This window comes from Sus scrofa, chromosome 16 (assembly GCF_054392235.1).
Source record: "Sus scrofa isolate SSC_HxYL_T2T_F1_AM1 chromosome 16, Sscrofa_HxYL_maternal_Yorkshire_Landrace_v2.0, whole genome shotgun sequence".
Taxonomy (NCBI): Eukaryota; Metazoa; Chordata; class Mammalia; order Artiodactyla; family Suidae; genus Sus; species Sus scrofa.
Window position 1 is genome coordinate 31,452,983 of NC_139398.1, and position 18,699 is coordinate 31,471,681.

The window sequence follows — 18,699 nt, forward strand, 5'->3', positions numbered from 1 at the left end:
AATCTTAATAGCTGGGCTATTATTGGCATCCAATCCCTATCAATTTCATATTTAAAGAAACTGAGCTCAAAAAGACAAAAGTAACTGCCGAATGTCACTTGCTAGTAAAAGTCAGAGCTGAAACTTTAAGTTAACCTAATCCCCAGGCCCTTAGACATCTTATTATTCTGCTTCTTCATGACATTGTAAATTCCTCTACATACAAGTGAAATATAAGAGATATCTGATGCTGTGATTTCTGGCATTGGCGATTCCCTGTTGTTGCCTGGAGTATTGAGGGATGATCTAAAAAAGAACTTCAGAGAATTCCTCAGGGAAAAGCGTACAAACAAGGCAAGTACACAGTCTAAGAACTGAGGTACTGTACCTCAGCCAAGTGCCCATCTAAGAGGGAGAAAAAAGGAAAGGGAATCATACATCTCTCACACATCCACAGGTAATGAATGAAATACCAAAAACACCAGCTAAAGAAAAACTGAGAAGTAGTAGGGTGGAAATGGATTCTAACAGCAGGATGTGGTGCCCTGGCGCAAGTGTGTGTGTGCGCGCGCGTGCCCTGGCGCAAGTGTGTGTGTGTGTGTGTGTGTGTGTGTGTTAGGGACTTGGTACACATGAATAAGAAGCACCACCTTGACGCTGGAAGACCTGAGCGCCTATGTCCCCATTTCTGCTACTAACCTGCTGCATAATCTTTTGGCAAGTCACTTCACCTCTCAGGGCTTCAGATTCCTTATTTGTAATGAGCTGGGGCTATAACAGAAGAATTTTATAACATTTCTAGCTGCAGAATTCTTTAATGTATCAAGTGATACATCAAAAAAAAAAAAAAAACTACTGTGAGAGAGTGTCAAGGGGACCACTTCTCATGCCCCATTATAACAGAGCATGTTAAGATGCTTCTCAGCTTAAACATTTCATAATTATAACTGAACTCCCTACACCCTGAGGAGGCAGAGTCCTAGTGAGCAGCTGCACAAGAGGATCCCTTGGCCCCCTATGGCTGCCCTCCTTTATCAGTGAGCCTCTTCCTAAAGCAAATAAGCAAAGAAAGAAATCCCACAGAAACAGAGGCCGATGTGAGGACTCAAGAGAGCCAACAGAATGAATACGCAACTCCATCCAGGCAAACTAAAACACACTCCAAGGAAGAGATAAGGTTTATGTAAAGGAAACCAGCACAATCACTTAAAAGAATTTCAACATTAAACCACTCAAGCCAGGCTGCCTGGCCACTGGAAGGCTGCAAAATATCCAAGGTCAGCCCTGAAAGACCTCACAAAGACCCAAGCCTTGATTTTCCTCTTTTGTTTCTCACTGCCCTGGGGTCATGCTTTTTCAGGTCCAGATGTGTGGGAAGTGGTAGTGCACTGTACACAGCACACGTTTCTCCTGGCACTGAGTCCTACAGAACTTCAGCACTTTGGGAAATGGGATAATAGCGGGGGTGACTACAATTTAATAAATCTGGAATTTTACACATATCAGAACAAAGTAGCCAACTCAGAGGGCCATCATATGAAAATGCGACACCCTATACTTTTGAACTTTAAATGAACAAATGTCAATTTTTTCCTTTTTTTAAAATTACTCAATGAATTGTATTACATTTATAGTTGTACAATGATCATCATGACCCGATTTTATAGCATTTCCATCCCAAACCCCTAGCCCATCTCCCTAACCCCCAACCTGTCTCCTTTTTCAGACAACTTTGAATTTCAAATAGACAACAGTAATTGTTTAGAGTAAGTTTGCCCCAAATATTATACACTTTTTAAAAAAAATATTTGTTAGGGAGTTCCCGTCGTGGCTCAGTGGTTAACAAATCCAACTAGGAACCCTCGAGGTTGAGGGTTTGATCCCTGGCCTTGCTCAGTGGGTTAAGGATCCAGCATTGCCATGAGCTGTGGTGTAGCATCACAGACACAGCTAGGATCCCACATTGCTATGGCTGTGGTATAGGCCAGCAGCTACAGCTCCAATTAAACCCCTAGCCTGGGAATCTCCATATGCCGCAGGAGTGGCCTCAGAAAAGGCAAAAAGACAAAAAAAAAAATTTGTTATTTATCTGAAATTCAAATTTAACTGAGCATCAATGTCGTTCTTTTTTCTGAAATGTGGCAACCCTATCCCTCAAGTTGAAAACATTCTAGCAATAGTTCCAATGCCCAAATCCCTTTTAAAAAAATTCTTCCTTGGGAATGGCTCTTACAGGACACAGAACATTCCTTCCAAGAGCCTCTATAGGCTGAAAGAGGCTAAAGTTAAAGTTTTAGCCTCAGAGGCTGGCTTAAATTTCTGAAAATTGCCAAGTATTATTCATAAATGAATGAGAATGATCAAGCAAGGCGACTCTATCTCAGGCGAAAACATGAGGTATGTTTCAATGTTAATGAAACTAGTTGTTAGTGAGTCATTATTCTTATTAACTCCCTACTGCCCATAGAATAAATTCTCAATTTTGAAATACTGCATCTAAAGTATCTAGCCAAACCTATCTCTCCAGCCTCTGTTTTCACCCTTGTCTGGGGCTAATGTAAAGGCTACATGTCAATGGATCCTTTCACAGTACTTCCATCTTGTTGCCTCCATCTTGCCCTACTTGAAAGATGCTTAGTCTTTCAAAACTCAACTCAAGTGTTACTTTTCCAGGAGTTCCCATCGTGGCTCAGTGGTTAACAAATCCGACTAGGAACCACGAGGTTGCGGGTTCGATCCCTACCCTTGCTCAGTGGGTTAAGGATCTGGCGTTGCCGTGAGCTGTGGTGTAGGTTGCAGACGCGGCTCGGATCCTGCGTTGCTGTGGCTCTGGCGTAGGCCGGTGGCTACAGATCCGATTTGACCCCTAGCCTGGGAACCTCCATATGCCATGGGAGCAGCCCAAGAAATGGCAAAAAGACAAAAAAAAAAAAAAGTTAACTTTTCCAAAAGCCACCGTACATCCTTTTTGAAATATGTAAAGGAAAGGTGAATGGAAAGATGAACTAATAAAACTTCTCCTTAAAATGTCTTGCCTCTATTCTCAATCCCCAAGCAGGGGTTAAACACATGGGCTTTGGAGTCAGGCAAACACAAAATCCAATTCTCTTACTGAGTAGATACGCAATTTGGAGCAAGAAGTTTAACATCAGTATACTGGAATCCCCTTACTTGTAAAGCTGGGGTAATACAGCCCATCCCATATAGGGTTGTGGGGATGATTAAATAAAATAAGGTATAAACTGCACTTAGCATAGTGCCTAATTCCCAGTAAACATTTGATAAGTTGTAGTTATTAGTCTCATTCCTTTCTTTGTATCCTCTCAGTAAACTCACATCACAGAACTCAAACCACCTTACTGCATTTAACTATTTACATAGCTCCCAGAAAAGAATCACATCTTACTTTCTTTTTTTGTTTGTGTTGCTGTTGTTATTTTAGATCATCAGTTTCTATCACAGTTCCTGGGGGTATAAAAGAACAAAACAATGAAAAGGTAGGGATCTAATATTTACTGATCCTAACTATATAACTATGTGCCAGGCACTGTGAAAGATACCCTCATATACTACTTAACCCTCAGTACAAGACTCACAAAATGGATAAAAGTGTATCTACTTAAAAGATGTAGAAACAAAATCCTAAAAGCTAAGTGCAAAGGTAGCCAATGATGTGAGCAGCCTCCAGGCCTGTCTGATAGAAATAACCTGGCACAGACCCAACCACAGAGATTCATCTCTCTAACCTTCCATTTCCAGCTTTTCCCAAGGCCTGAGAAAGTAACCACATTTGTAGAAAGGGACAGAAAGTTTTCACTGAGCAGTGGATAAATTAAGGATTGTTATAAGGAGCAAGGGGAAGCACAAATGGAGATCTTCGGGCAAATATAGCATGAGATGGGGAAGGCTATCTTGCACCAGTCATCTTGATTTCTTTTTTCTTTTTCCTCCCTTCAAAACTGTTTCACATATGATTTAATAAATCATTGTTTTTAAGGTAATATTTGATAACATCAAATATAAACAAATCATTCTCCTTTAAAATAAATCTGACACTGTAAATGGCAAAATCTTCTTTGCCCATCTTTCTGATTCTGGCTCCTCCCTGATTTCTCCAAGGTAACTATTGTTGGATTATGTATGTGCCCTTTCAGGCACTGAAGAATGCATTTACATACAAAAATATATAGCCACATAAAATATATAAGGTTCTATGTTTAATTAATGAATAATTCTTACTATGCATACACAGACACACATTTACATACAAACAAAAAAACCCTCTGATTTACCCATTTCCTATTCTATGTAGGAAATCTCTAACCCCAAAAATAGGTCTTTCCAGATTTTAGGACCCACTAAAGAGAATGGACTTCTGAAAAGCTATTTTGGCAAGGTACACTTTTTCAAAAATGTATCTGGCATCAAGAATGTGTACTTTCTCCAAGATGATTTGGGAATCATTATTTCAGAGATTTCTTGACAAAGAAATTAAGCTAATTTATTGGTTAGTATTGGTAAGGTCTACTTAAAACTGGATTTTAAGAGAGAAGTTGTAAAAGAAAGTCAAAATAAGGACTGGAATCATAATCAAGGAGTTCCCATCATGGTGCAGTGGTTAACGAATCCGACTAGGAACCATGACATTGCGGGTTTGGTCCGTGACCTTGCTCAGTGGGTTAAGGATCTGAGTCACAGATGCGGCTCAGATCTGGCATTGCTGTGGCTGTGGTGTGAGCCAGCATCTGTAGCTCCAATTAGACCCCTAACCTGGGAACCTCCACATGCTGAGGGTGTGGCCCTAGAAAAGGCAAAAAGACCAAAAAAAAAAAAAAAAAAAAAAGGAATCATAATTAAGAACTCAAGAACTAACCACATTAAAAAAAATAGTAGTAACATTCAACCCAAACATCTGCAGAGTATTGAAAGTACCTCCATGGATACAGCCCCCGAAACAGAGTTTGAAAACACTTGACTGGCTATATATAGGCCTTTCTTAGTACTGTAATTCTATAATTCTAGTTACTCATAAAAACAGGGTCTTCATAATGAAACCAGACTGTGAAGAAGAAGGGCTTGATTTTGTGATTGTCCATTCAATCTCAGAAATATAGGCCAATAAGCCTCAGTCAAATCAGAGCCACTTTGGACCTTGAAGAGTTCTTCCCTGCAATGCAAACAATCTCGTGTTGTTGTTTTCCCTTCCTGAACCAAAAAAAAGTATACATAGACATATTTTTCAAGTGTCAATTTCCTCGTTGAGACCATGTCCCTGTCATAAATAGAAGTGTTCTGCTGAAAGTTATTCATAGCCATTTCCTTCAGTCATGATATATTCTATTTCTGGTAAGAACAAGGAAATCTACTAGCCTCTTCCTGGCAACCCCCTGCTACTCACAAAAGAAAGTGACCTATACAGAATACAAGGTAACAGGATAGGTGAAAGACCTGGGAAATGGGAAGAAACTGGGGTGATTTTACTTTATTCTCCTGCAACCCCACCATCCTTTTTTTTTTTTTTTTTTTTCTTTTTCCGTATGAGAAACAAAGTAGAAAGATTCCCCCATGGAATATTACTCAGCCATAAAATAATTAAATTTTGCTATTTGCAACAATTTAGATGGATCTAGAGAATAGTATGCTAGGCAAAACAGTCAAACATAAAAAGACAAAATACCATATGATCTCACTTATACGTGGAATCTGAAAAACAAAACAAATAAGCAAACCAAAAATGAAAACAGACTCACAGGCACAGAGAACAAATGGGTAGTTGCCAGAGAGAAGGGAGTTGGGGAAGGCAAAATAGGTGACAGGAGTTAAGAGATACAAATCTCCAGGTATAAAATAAATAAGCCACAAGGATATAATATACAACATAAGCATGGTCAAAACTACTGTAATAATTTTGTCAGGGAAACAGAAATGAATAAATAAATAAAAGCGTATGTTCAAAGATAAACAGCAAAGCTAAAGCTAGAAGTAGGCCTCTTAATTCCTGGCCCAATGTGACTTCAATTTCAAGTGTGAACTGTAACAACACAAGGCATTAATGTAAGAGGGAAAAGAGAGGAGATATTAGAATTGCTGGCCTTGTCTGGAGAAAATAAGGAGAAAAACACAGACTAACACAAGACAGATGCATCAGGGAAGGCTATGTGTGTGAAGTAGGATTAATGTGATTCTGTTACTAATGCTCTGACTCATCCACACTGGTGGCGTCTGCCCCTCTCTGTCACGACATCTCAGGAAATTTGACAGAAAGAATTCTTTGGCATGTAGTGGACTCCAAGCATAAACACTGTCACCCCAGCTTGTCCTCCAAGCCCTCTAATTCTGCTTTTTCATTCCATTTCTTAACTTCTTTCCAATCCCCCAGGAATAAATTCTGAGCCAAGTGACCTTACTTTCCCTAATGGCAAAAGCTTTGTGACCAAGAGTAGTAGAACAGAGCCCCGGGCATTCTGTAAGATACGGTGAGTGTTTAGCGGTTGAAATAAAAGTCTATTGTGCCTTATTCTTCCCTCCAGATCTTATCAACTTGGAAAATAATGCCCTTCACGCAATGGCAAAGAAAAGTACAATGTAGTCTTTGATCTGTCCTTCAGTGTTTATATGTGAGCCATTTGGCACCAAGTAAGCAGACAGGGGTTTTGTTAAGCGGGGGAAAAAGTTGTCACTTTCACACAATGCATCTGAACTGGGTGATGTGATGTCACTACTGTCTTAAGGTAGAACTACCCACTAAGGCGTTCTAAACTGCTCCTGCTTTTATTGGCTTCGATCGCCCGTGGTTGAATTGCACGTAGCCTGAGTGACTCAGTATTTTGCTGACGTATACAATCCTCATGACCTACAAGGCACCAGCTTTGAGGACTGGAAGTTTCCTTAAAGATTCAGGGGTTTCAGTGAGAGGTGGAGGGGGGCAGGAGCCATTGTGAGGAGTGGTCCATTTACAAAGCAGGTCTGCTAGAGCTTATGACCTGAATTTTTCTTATGAATCTTAACATGCAATTGAAATTTAATTCTTCTCTGACCTACTTCATCTCTAATGGCTCCTTTCCTGGTGGCTATGCTTGCCTAACAACAAAAGCTCCAGGGAGAGACTTTATCATGACACTAGGCCCTAACAGATAATAACTGCATACTTCTTGCAGAGTAATTACCATTTCTTGAGCATCTACCATGTACCAGATCTTGGATTCTTACAATAGTCCTATGAGACGGACATTATAATCTTCACTCTACAAATAAGAAAAACAGGGATACCCAAGGAGATAGTGGCAGAGATGGTTTGATCTCAAATCTAGCTAAAAATCCCAGATATTTTTCATTAATCTACACTTCCCATAATAAGAAAACTTTTGTACTTTTGATTACCTATATAACTCTCAAACATCAGTAATTCCTTTCTATCAAATTAAAATGTTTAAAGATAACTTTTAGCATTATTTGTCCTAGGAATTCTTTTAGAAAGGCAAGAAATGGAACTGTCCCAATGACCAATGAGTGAGTATTTTATAATTGTCCTGCCAGGTCCATTTCCTCCACTGTCCACTCAGCTTTGGGCCCTGGAAAGTAGACTTGATAGACCACATCATTTAGTTCCCTGCCTACTGGCTTTCAGTTGGGTTTACCCAACTGGGTAAATGGCATGGAAGGTACTGGATGGAGGTAAAAGGAGGGAAGAGAGTATTGCTGATAAGGTGTTTCTTGTTCTTAATTGTGATCATTCTGCACCACTGGACACTGGAGAGGTCCTTCAGGTTGACTGGGTTTGTCTACAATGGCCACAGCTCCTATCCTGCAATTTTCTTCTAGAATCACAGCTATTCTCTCAGGGGCAAAACTGCTCCCTTCCTTGCCCAGTTTTAGGGATACTAACTTCTCCTCACTGTTGTTAGCACCAAGATGCTTCACTATTCCTTGTTTCTCTCCCTTACATTTATTTACATCTGTGCAAAGAGTTTCTAAATTAAACTTTCCTCAATTCCTCCATTTGAGAATCTAATTTATTTCCTACAACAATTCAGACTGATACAACCTGAGCTCTAAAATTTCCTTGATGCTTTGGATCACTGGGCAAATATAAGATGCTTTTTCATGGATACCTTTATACATTGATTACACATAGATTTATTGAGCATCAATAGTGTGCCAGGCACTGGGTTTACAATGGTAACTGATGTGACCTCTCCTACAGCAGAAAATATAGCAGAGTAGATAAACTAAACATATTATCACATCAACTAGTGGAAAACTACAATTGTGCCATGTTCAGCTTTGAAGGAGAAGTATATGGCCTGATGAAGACAAATGATAGGGAGATCAGAAAAGGTTTACATGAAAAAGGACAACTCGAATAGATATCCACAAGACAAATAAGTGTTTACTGGGTACAGAAGAAAAGAAAGATCATTCCAGACTTAAGCTGATAGCTGTTAAAGGCCAGTGTGGCTGGAAAAGAGAAAGCAGGAGGGTGCTTGAGGCAAAATAAAGCTGAACAGGCTTTGTAGGCCATACTGAAAACTTGTCTTTATCCTCCAATTAAAGTGTGGAGATTAGATTGGAAGGCCAGAGTGGAGTGTCACAGACCAGACAGGAGTCATATTACAGTAGACAAAGTGAGACGTGATCTCAGTGATAAACAAATGGAGAGAAATTGATAGCGCTGCCCCTCCCTGGGAGATTTCAGTTCTTGGTCCCTTATTTATATTAATACAACTGTCTGAAGGTAAGGACTTTCTCAATAAATGGGAAAATGCTGCCTTCTCATTGTGGGATGAGAGTCAAGAAACATTGTCCTGGGTCTAAGAAAAAGGATGAAACTCCGTAATGCAGCCTACACACAGACTCAGAATAGAAAAACTGTCCTCAATGACTTCCTGCCTTCCCCTCCAACAATCCTCACTGCTTAGAAACTCCATGAGAAGGAGACTACGGAGATCTGGGAGACCCAGACCAGAGGTTCCCTTTTCAGCTCTTCTATTAACTGTGCAGACCATGAAATTAATTCTCTGATCTTTACATTTAAATAAAGAATATGTATTTCATCAAGTAGTTATAAGGATTAAATTAGGTAATGTATGTATATAAGGAGGAAAACTTCAAGTAAATGTAATATACAACATATTAGAAGGTCTTAGGTATGGCATATTTCAAGGTTGATTGATTAAGCAGCTTAACTTCTTTTTCTGATTTTCTCTTCTGTCACCTTTGAGGTATTAACTCTTGGGCTGGCTCCCTTCATGTTTATAAGTGAAAAGTATTACATTTAAAGGAAGAAACATCTAGGGATAGAAAGGAGAATTTTTTTCACCATTGTCTACTTAAATGTGAGAAACCTTTACCAAACAGCAACAGACTTTTATCTCATTAACTAGAACTAGAATTCCTGCTCCCAAAGGCAGGAATTTTGGTCTGTTTGGCTTACATTCCCCAACATTCAAAATAGTAGTTAGGACTCAATAGCTATTTGTTATTTAAATGTACTGCATGCCTAACTGTAACCCAACCACTAGTAAGTCATAGCAGTACTGGCATTTTTGTATAAAAAACAAAATAACAACAATTTTAGGCTTTAGAGACCACATACAATCTGTACAGCATGTTCTTCTTTCAACCCTATAAAAATGTAAAAATTATTTCATGCGTCTTCCAAAAACAGACCTGGGACTGGATGGCTTGCAGACCATGGTTTGCTGAGCCCTGGCTTAGCTTAATCATGCAGGGTGAACTGGATGGAACCAAGCACCATGATTAGTAGAATATATGCAACACTCAGTAGGGTCCTCGACATGTAAAAAGCACTCAATAAATAGTTCCTGCCATTGTTTCTTGATGATGCTATCATTTTCCTTATTCTTGTTATGCTAGGACAGGTAGGCTCTAGAGATCTCTGCTCTGTGGTAAACCTGCCATGGGGAGCTGAGTATCCTTAACCAAAGATACAGAAAACAATAAGCTAAGGGTCAAAAACCAAGATTCACAAATTTAGTAGAGGATGTGATAGGTATATTGTGGTAGAAGAAATGAGTTCTATTCCAACATTAGAAAATTCAAAGTTAAAAATGTAAAATAAGCTCTTTTACCACCTCAGAGTCTTGAACAGGCAGCTAGTCTCACCAAGGTAAAACCCTATGCATTATTTTCCGTACAAGAGAATTTTTTCCCCAGAGGCCATTGCTGTGACATTTTTTAAAAATTACCCTTAAGGTTTATAGCTGATTGTCATCTTCATTGTTTTATATGATCTCATTTTCAAAAGCAGCCTATTGAAGTGAGGAAGACTGTTATCATTACTGATATTAAATTAGTCATTGTTGATATTAAAAATATTTCACAACCAATATGGTTTGGAACCAACCACAGCCCCTGAAATGAAGTGGATCCTTAATGCCCCTCTGCTGAGCCCCTCATTAAACTCTTTTGCTGCTGATCATGGGGAGTGAGGGGGGGATCTTAAAGGTGGGGGATCAGATGGGGTGGCTAGCCATCAAATAGTACAGAATAATTTCAGTATTTTAATAATCAGGATGGGTGTACCAATGTGTACCAGGTGATTATGAGCCCTGCCTACTTTTGCCAAACAGAAGAAAAAAAAAAAAAAAAAAAAAAAAAAGAAGTGGCTTTTCTAGGACTCTAAACCCAGTAAATGGCAGAGCATGGATTCAAAATCACTCTTAAATCCTCTACTGTTTTCTCTCTGCCACCCACTTTCTTCACTTGTGTGTTCTTTTTCACCTCCTATGGACTACCCAGTCACTGACCCAGACCAGAGAAAAAAATACCAAATTTGGAGACAGATTTATGTTCAAGTCCTCCTTCTACTATTTATTAATCATGAGATCTTGGGCAATTCACATGATCTTACAAGACTGTTTCTTCACTGGGAAAATCAGGGTAATCATGTCTGCATAGCAAGGCTGCTGAAGGAAAGCTCTGTAAAATATTAAGTGCTATTCGGATGTAGATGAGTGGCAGTTTTCATCTTAAAAATCAGAATGTTGGAACTGGAATTCTTCTTCCAGATGAGAAAATTGACTCCTGAGAGATTAAATTACTTGCCCAAGGTCACACAGTTAGTGCTAATAGAGCCAAGGCTGATTTCAAAGCTCTTGAATTCCAATTCAGGGCTTTCAGCTGGGCAGTCTCCAAACTCACATCACATGCTACCTATAAGGATGGAAATATAAATGATCTTAACTTACAGTCTCAGCTCTGTTGGCTGGCCTTTGTCGTCAGCTCCTCCTAAGTCTGCAGGAAGAGAGAAGGCTGCTTCTGACCCAGTATACACCTTCTGTAACTCTAGGCACACCGAGGCAATTGCTAGGTCATTCCAGCAGCTCTGGGTCTGGAATAGCAGAAAATAGTGTTAATGACACTATTTCTACTATAGATACAGCAAGCAAAAGATAGCACAGCTGGGGACAGTGCCTATCCCTCCAACTTTCATCTGCCATAAGCCAAAGGGGTCACATTTGCTGGTGTGACAAGACAAATGAGAAAGGAAAAATTATTCTCAGCCTAGAAGATTTAGGGTAGATTGCCTCAAAAAAGACAACCTTCACTGAAAAGCAGTAGAAAATTGAATGATACAGATATTTCCCATTCCTAAAACTCTAGGTAAGCTGATTAAAGCAACACAGTTTTGTGATATAAATCTGAATTGGGAGTCGAATAATTTTTTAATTCATAAACCCAGTCTTCCACTTACTAGCTGGTAGCTACTTGCACTGCCCCTAAAATGCCTGTCTTCCAAGCACATGAGAGGGCTACATTTCCTAGCTTGCCTACAGTTGGGTAAAGTCACATGACTAATCTTCACCAACACATTTTGAGAAAAGGTATGCATGTCACTCCACAGGCCAAGTTTATTGCTGGTGTGACACTCTCTAAAGATATTTGTTCTTCTGGTACAGTAATATTTGTAATGGTTGCATCTCTGTGGCCTGAATCCCTAAGGACAATGAGCAGGGCCTTCCTGCTGACTCAGTATGAACATGTGAGACAAACAAAAAATAAACCTTTATGTTTCAGGTCACTGAAACATAAAGGCTGTTTATTATCCAGCATAATCTAGCCTATCCAAGTTGGTATGTTAGCCACATGATTTTGAATAAGTTACTTAGCCTCTCTGAGCATGAATTTCTGGTGTTTAAAATAAGGATACACACCTTTTCAGGGCTGGGAGGATTACAACAGTTCATGTAAAGTACCTCACAGCTTCTAGCACATAGGTGGTCCTCAAGCAATGTCAGCTATTTCTATTATTAAAACAGTCAGGGAGAAAAGCCAGGTATAATCAAGGTATCCTTAAGCAAACATGTAGTTCACAGACTCTTCTCAGCCAGTCACCTAAGCCTAGGGCTTTGGCAGCCAAGTCAGCCAGTTAGAGGGGGGCCCCTGAATGCCTCCAGTCACTCATTCATCTCCACTCACTCATTCATTACCTTTTTTATAAATATACAGTGAGTACGTATAATACTCACTGGAAATACAGCAGAATATCAAGTCCCAGTTCTCATGGACTTTGCCTATACCATCTCATGCATTTGAATGTCTAGTTATCAATCAGGTTGCCTAACTATATCCTCAGAAAGAATAAGAAACCTGGGAGTTCCTGTTGTGGCTCAGCAGAAATGAAATCTGACTAGTAACCATGAGGTTTTGGGTTCAATCCCTGACCTTGCTCAGTGGGTTAAGGATCCTGCGTTGCTGTGGCTGTGGCAGAGGCCAGCAGCTATAGATCCGATTCGACCCCTAGCCTGGGAATCTCCATATGCCGTGGATGTGGCCCTAAAAAGCAAAAAAAATTAAAAAAATAAAATAAAAAAAAAGAAACCTGGAATTTGATTCTTTGCATTTTAGGGATTTTTTTTTTTTAATTCCTAGGCAGTATTTTCACATATATTAACAAGTTTAATCCTCACTACACTTTTACAAACAGAATACTAAACAAAACTGTCCAATACCAAATTCTGTGTACTAATGGGTTAAATTTCAGAAAGTTCTTATTTCACAACTCCATGTGTGGACAGAGACCTAAGCATACATCTAATGTAGACACTTTTGCCTCATTAGTGTAGTCTGTATCCATGTAAGGAGTATCTGCCCTCCCAAATCTTTTATTGGAGTAAATGTCCTAGGAATCCAGGCCACACCCAGTCCCTCACCAACAGTTCAGGATTTCATCTAAGCTCATGCCTTGAAAATCCGATATATCAAGGATCAGTAAAAATATCATTTCTTTTATGAAATCTTCTTTGATCATGCTATCAAAAGTAATCTCCCATCATCCTTTGTGCATATCTTCATCTGGTACCTACTGTATTCTGAAGTCATTTTTAGAGGGCACTGAAAACAACCAGATTAAAATGTTCCCAGATATCATACAGAGAAAAGATAGAAAATAAAATAAAAAATACAGATAAGGCAAATTATGGAAGCCACAGACTAAAAAGTTAGATTTTCCTCTATAGGCAAGGGCAGCTGCTGGGAAACTTGTAGTATTTACAAAATAGAAATATAGTCATATCGTCACTTCTGCTATTAAAGGGGGAGGAAATGGATTAGAAATCTGGATTTGAACAATGTGAAATGATAATCTATAAAGTTATTTTTGTCTGTGAGATGTTCTTAGATCTACAATTTGACTAGATTTGCTTCAAATCTGATAAACAAGCTGCAGCTGAACACCTGAATCCTAACACTTGAGAAATTGTCTCTGCAATCCCATCATCTGTGAAATCTTGTAGGAATTCTCCTTGATCACTACTTTAGTACAAAACAGCCTCCACTTCCCCCAGAAGATCAGAGAAATCTGAAATAGACATGCTCTTTTCTACAAAGTGAAAAAGTTGATGGGCATTCCCTTCTTTTCTCAGTGGTTAAGGAACCTGACTGGGCTCCATGAGGATGCAGTTGGACTCCCGGCCTTGCTCAGTGGGTTAAGGATCTGGCATTGCCGTGAGCTGTGGTGTAGGTCCCAGACGCAGCTCAGATTCCACGTTGCTCTGGCTGTGGTGTAGGCCGACAGCTGTAGCTCCGATTCAACCCCTAGCCTGGGAACTTCCATATGCCACTGGTCCGGCCCTAAAAAGGAAGGAAAAAAAAAAAAAAAAAAAACAACTTGAATTAACCAAATACAGATTGGCTTTGGGAAGTGAGTTTGTATTAACATTACAAAGGCTAAGAGACCCTGGGTTCCTTCAGTTGATAAACCCATCATTCATGGCAACAACTAACACGTTATACCTTTTCCTAATTAGTGTGTGAAATTCTGAGGTGTTTTCACTTACGTGTGTGTAAGACACAGACTGCTCTGCATGAATGGAACCTTAACTGGTCACAAAAAGCCTGTCGGCATCTCCTCAATGCTGTCATAAGGGCTCCTGGCCACCAGCACTGACTCCAACTCACCACCTGGGCTTGGCTGGAACTGTTTCATACTCCATCTCACTGGAAGCATGTCCTGACAGTAGCGGTTGCCCCAGACCAACTCGCTGCCACTAATCTGGCCAAATCTTCGCGGAGCTGAACCTCTCTCTCAACAGCTGCCATTTTGGTTCCCCCCGCCCCCCGCCGCGCGCTCGTTCCAAGAGCCACTTCCGGTCCGCTGAGCCTGGCAAAGGTCTCTCTGGCTCTCAGTCTTCCAGAGCCTCTCGATGGTACATCCGCCGGACTGCATGTTACCCCTTCTCCACTGCTTCTGATTCCTCCCAACGACTCTTAATTATCTACTGCAAGCAAAGCACCAGCCTTAGCCAAACTGCATTTTTCACGTTCAAAAATGGATTATTACACCACAAAAGATTGAAAGCTATCTACCCATTCACATACTTTTAAGTTGTCCTCTAAAATTTTTCATCTAAAATGTAAATATAAATAATTTAAATAATTGCAAAGGGTGATATTTCCAGTGTATTATGAACAACAGCATTTAAAAACAAAATTAGGATTTCCTGCTGTGGCACGACAGGATTGGTGGTGTCTCTGAAGTGCCAAGGACTGAGGTTCCAACCCCAACCCCCATACAATGGATTAAAGGATCTACCTGTTGCCACAGCTATGGTATAGGTCCACACTGTTGCGCAACTGAGGCTGGGATCTGATCCCTGTCCTGGGAACTCCATATGCCACTGAGGCGGCCAAAAAAGAAAAAAAAAATATCTTTGTAAATTTGCCAAATGAAATCTAAATACTACAGTGGGAGTTACCATCCTGGCTCAGCGGAAAGGAAACTGACTGGCATCCATGAGGACACAGGTTCCATCCCTGGCCTCACTCAGTGGGTTAAGGATCCAGCCTTGCCGTCATCTGTGGTGTAGGTCGCAGGTGTAGCTCAGATCCAGCATTGCTGTGGCTGCGGTGTAGGTCAGTGGCTTCAGCTCTGATTCAGCCCCTAACCTGGGAACCTCCATCTGCCTCGGGTGTGGACCTAAAAAAAAAAAAAAAAAGACAAAAAATAAAAAATAAATACTGATTTAACACCTATCTATTTGAAAATAGGTAAACAAACATTTTAACGTACATTGTTTACATTGTTGCTTTTTTGTCATTAGAGAATGCTCCCATAGAATTTATCATTATGCTTTATTGATTGTCTATACTTCTCTCTAACAAAAATGTTATTTGAAATATGCATTTATGATTTTAATTTCCTACATCCATAATTCTCTCATGTTTATAATTTCTTCTAGATTGAATTAGGCATTAAAATTATTAGTAGTACACAACTGTTCAAAACAACATCAATATGTTACAAAGTTTGATAAATATTCAACAAAGTAAAATTTTACTGGACATATATCTTTTAATAATATATAAACACTATATCCGTAACACTATATAAACACTAATGGATATAAACACTATATCCGTTAACACAATGTGTTAAATATGTACATACCTCACAGGAAATGTAGGACTGAAGTTGCAATATGAAGCCCATCAGAGCTATGACAGCTTTTAATACAATGTGAAAGGCAGTACCAACTTCCTTGCTTTCTACCAAAGTGCTTCAGCCAAGAGATTGGAAAACCTTCCAAATTGGGCCTAAGCTTCCCTTTCTAGATTTTTCTTTCACAATCTCCTTTAAAAAAATGCTCTCCTCTGCCAAAACACATTTTTCTAATTTCTGCTTTTTGTTTTATATGAGATACCCTTTGCCCAAACAACATAGTATAGCAAGATTAGGAGATGGCGGAAGGTATGCTTTTCTTTTGCTAAGTGATAGAAAAATGGTGTGATTTATTTATCTTGGCTGCGCCCACAGCACAAGAAAATTCTTGGGGTAGGGATTGAACCTGCATCACTGCAGTGACAATGCCAGATCCTTAAACCATTGAGCCACCAGGGAACTCCGGAAAGGTGGTTTTAAAAGGGAAGTTCAGGAGTTCCCGTCGTGGCTCAGTGGTTAACGAATCCGACTAGGAACCATGAGGTTGCGGGTTCGATCCCTACCCTTGCTCAGTGGGTTAACAATTCGGCGTTGCGGTGAGCTGTGGTATAGGTTGCAGACGCGGCTCGGATCCCGTGTTGCTGTGGCTCTGGCGTAGGCCGGCGGCTACAGCTCCGATTCGACCCCTAGCCTGGGAACCTCCATATGCCGTGGGAGCGGCCCAAGAAATAGCTAAAAACACACACACAAAAAAAAATAATAAAAAAAAATAAAATAAAAGGAAAGTTCAGGAAGCAAAACTAGAATGACATCTGCCTCAGGCTGATCAATTTTTTTTAAGTAAATGTGTAACTTTAGGATGGAGAAACAAATTCCATTAAGTCTCTCTTGCCCTTTGAAGAGTTTCTGTGCACCCTAGGGGTACAAGTAATCCAGTTTGCAGAGAGCTATCTAAAGAAGGTAGATATTCAGGTTTCAAATGGCTCAAATTATGGGAATTTCCTGGATGCAAAGTACAAAATAAACAGAAAATAGAAATAAGCATTTACTTAGCCTAGATTATGTGTCAGCCACTGGGCTAGGTGACCTCATGTAAGTGAATTCAGTTCTCACATTAACTCTGATAGAAAGATGGAGATGTATGAACTTCCTCCACAACATGGACATGCAAATTTTTTTTTTTTTTTTTTTTTTGTCTTTTTGCCTTTTCTAGGGCCACTCCCATGGCCTATGGAGGTTCCCAGGCTAGGAGTCTAATTGGAGCTGTAGCCACCGGCCTACACCACAGCTCATGGCAACGCCGGATCCTTAACCCACTGAGCAAGGCCAGGGATCGAACCTGCAACCTCATGGTTCTTAGTTGGATTCGTTAACCACTGCGCCACGATGGGAACTCCTATCACATTCTTTTAAAATTTTAAAATCAAATTTGGTTCAGCCCACCTGAGATGGCAAAAAATCAGCCACCACTTGATTGCCTCTTGACTCTCCACAGCAATCCCTGACTTTCAAACAAAGCTTTGGGTGGAGTGGCCTTGGCTAATCTACAAAGAAACCTAATTCCCTTAAGAGCCAGAGAACACAGGACACAAAAACCTGGATACAGAAATCGAGACATATGTCAGGGAAAAGGAAATTTACCTTTCAACCTTCCCACCTTTCTATAACTTTGAAACAAAGCAAGATAAAAGGTACATCTCAGTAAAAACTTCCAGTGGCATAATTACACTTATCCTTATTTTAGAAGTGAGAGAACTTAAAAGTCAAGGACTTTAAGCAAGTTGCCTAAAGCAAATAGATAACAAGGAATGGCTGTGACTTCAAATGGCTTTTCAGTGCGTATTGTCGCTAGACCTGTAATTGGTAGGCTGACACCTTGGTGGGATTTGCTGCTGGAAAACAGGCTATAAATGAGATTTTTGTGTGTCAAGCACCATTCACTTTCTTGCTTCCTTAATTGACACCTGTGCTTTTGCTTGTCAGGAAGTCCCTTGAGCTCACCAGGGTCATTCCACTAGAAAACTTACAGCCAACTGGCATATTTATTGGCATCTTTCATGGCAGTCCCTTTGCCAGCCTACAGGGAGATTACTGGGAGATTTTGGTCTGTTGTGCTTCCACCAAACAGAGGCTATAGAAGAGTAGCTATCCAAAATCTGGCATACAGATGATGAAACCAAGAATTAATTGATGTATCCATTTCTTTAAGCCCCAAATCCAGTCATTTCCTTTTTGATCCTGTCAGCATTCACACACTGCAGAAAGCACAATGAACAACTACCAGGTGCCCAGAGTCTCCATAGTCTGGCTCTGAGATGTCCTTTGATCATCTTCTCCCTCTCCAAACCCCTAACAAAAGATCATTTGCCTTTCTACCCTCCACTTGAGCTTAGGGTGCATTCCTCAGATAACAGTTCAGGTTCAGTGTTGAGCCAACACTTGGCTTGACTGTCTTCTAATGAGCCCCTCACCATGAGCAGAGGGAAATACTCTAAAGCCACAGAAGACAGTCTTTTTAAGATGTAAGATCTTCAATACATAGTTCATGAGAGAAAATTTCATCAGTGACTTCCTTTTTATTATTTCAATTCAAAATGTATTTTTGAACCATTTTTATCTGCTAGACGCCCTAAGATATATAAAAATAAAATACCTGCAATAGAGTTGGGAGTCTAAAATATATAAGAGGAACAACTGAATTTCTTAATAGCAGAGACAGAGTTTTCACTCTGCATGTAATCCTGGGACCTGGCCTCATGTGTGATACTCAGCAAGGGCTTAATGAATGTGAACTGAATTGAATCAAAGTAAATCAAAGT

The 18,699-nt window shown here is 39.9% G+C and overlaps 1 long non-coding RNA gene across 8 annotated transcripts in view; it reads right to left on the bottom strand.

Annotated features, from left to right (window-relative positions):
- The window catches only part of LOC102162488 (uncharacterized), a 503,988-nt gene extending 489,427 nt beyond the window's left edge, over window positions 1-14,561 (bottom strand). For 6 of the 8 annotated variants that reach the window (XR_014831117.1, XR_014831116.1, XR_014831118.1 and 3 more), the window contains exons 1-2: window positions 14,401-14,561; window positions 11,190-11,332 (exon numbers count right to left, since the gene is read on the bottom strand). This is a non-coding gene — a long non-coding RNA (uncharacterized LOC102162488). Of the gene's footprint in view, window positions 1-11,189; window positions 11,333-14,279 lie in introns of all 8 variants that reach the window. The other 2 variants (XR_014831122.1, XR_014831123.1) reach the window with 1 other exon arrangement.
- Window positions 14,562-18,699: the final 4,138 nt, after the last annotated feature.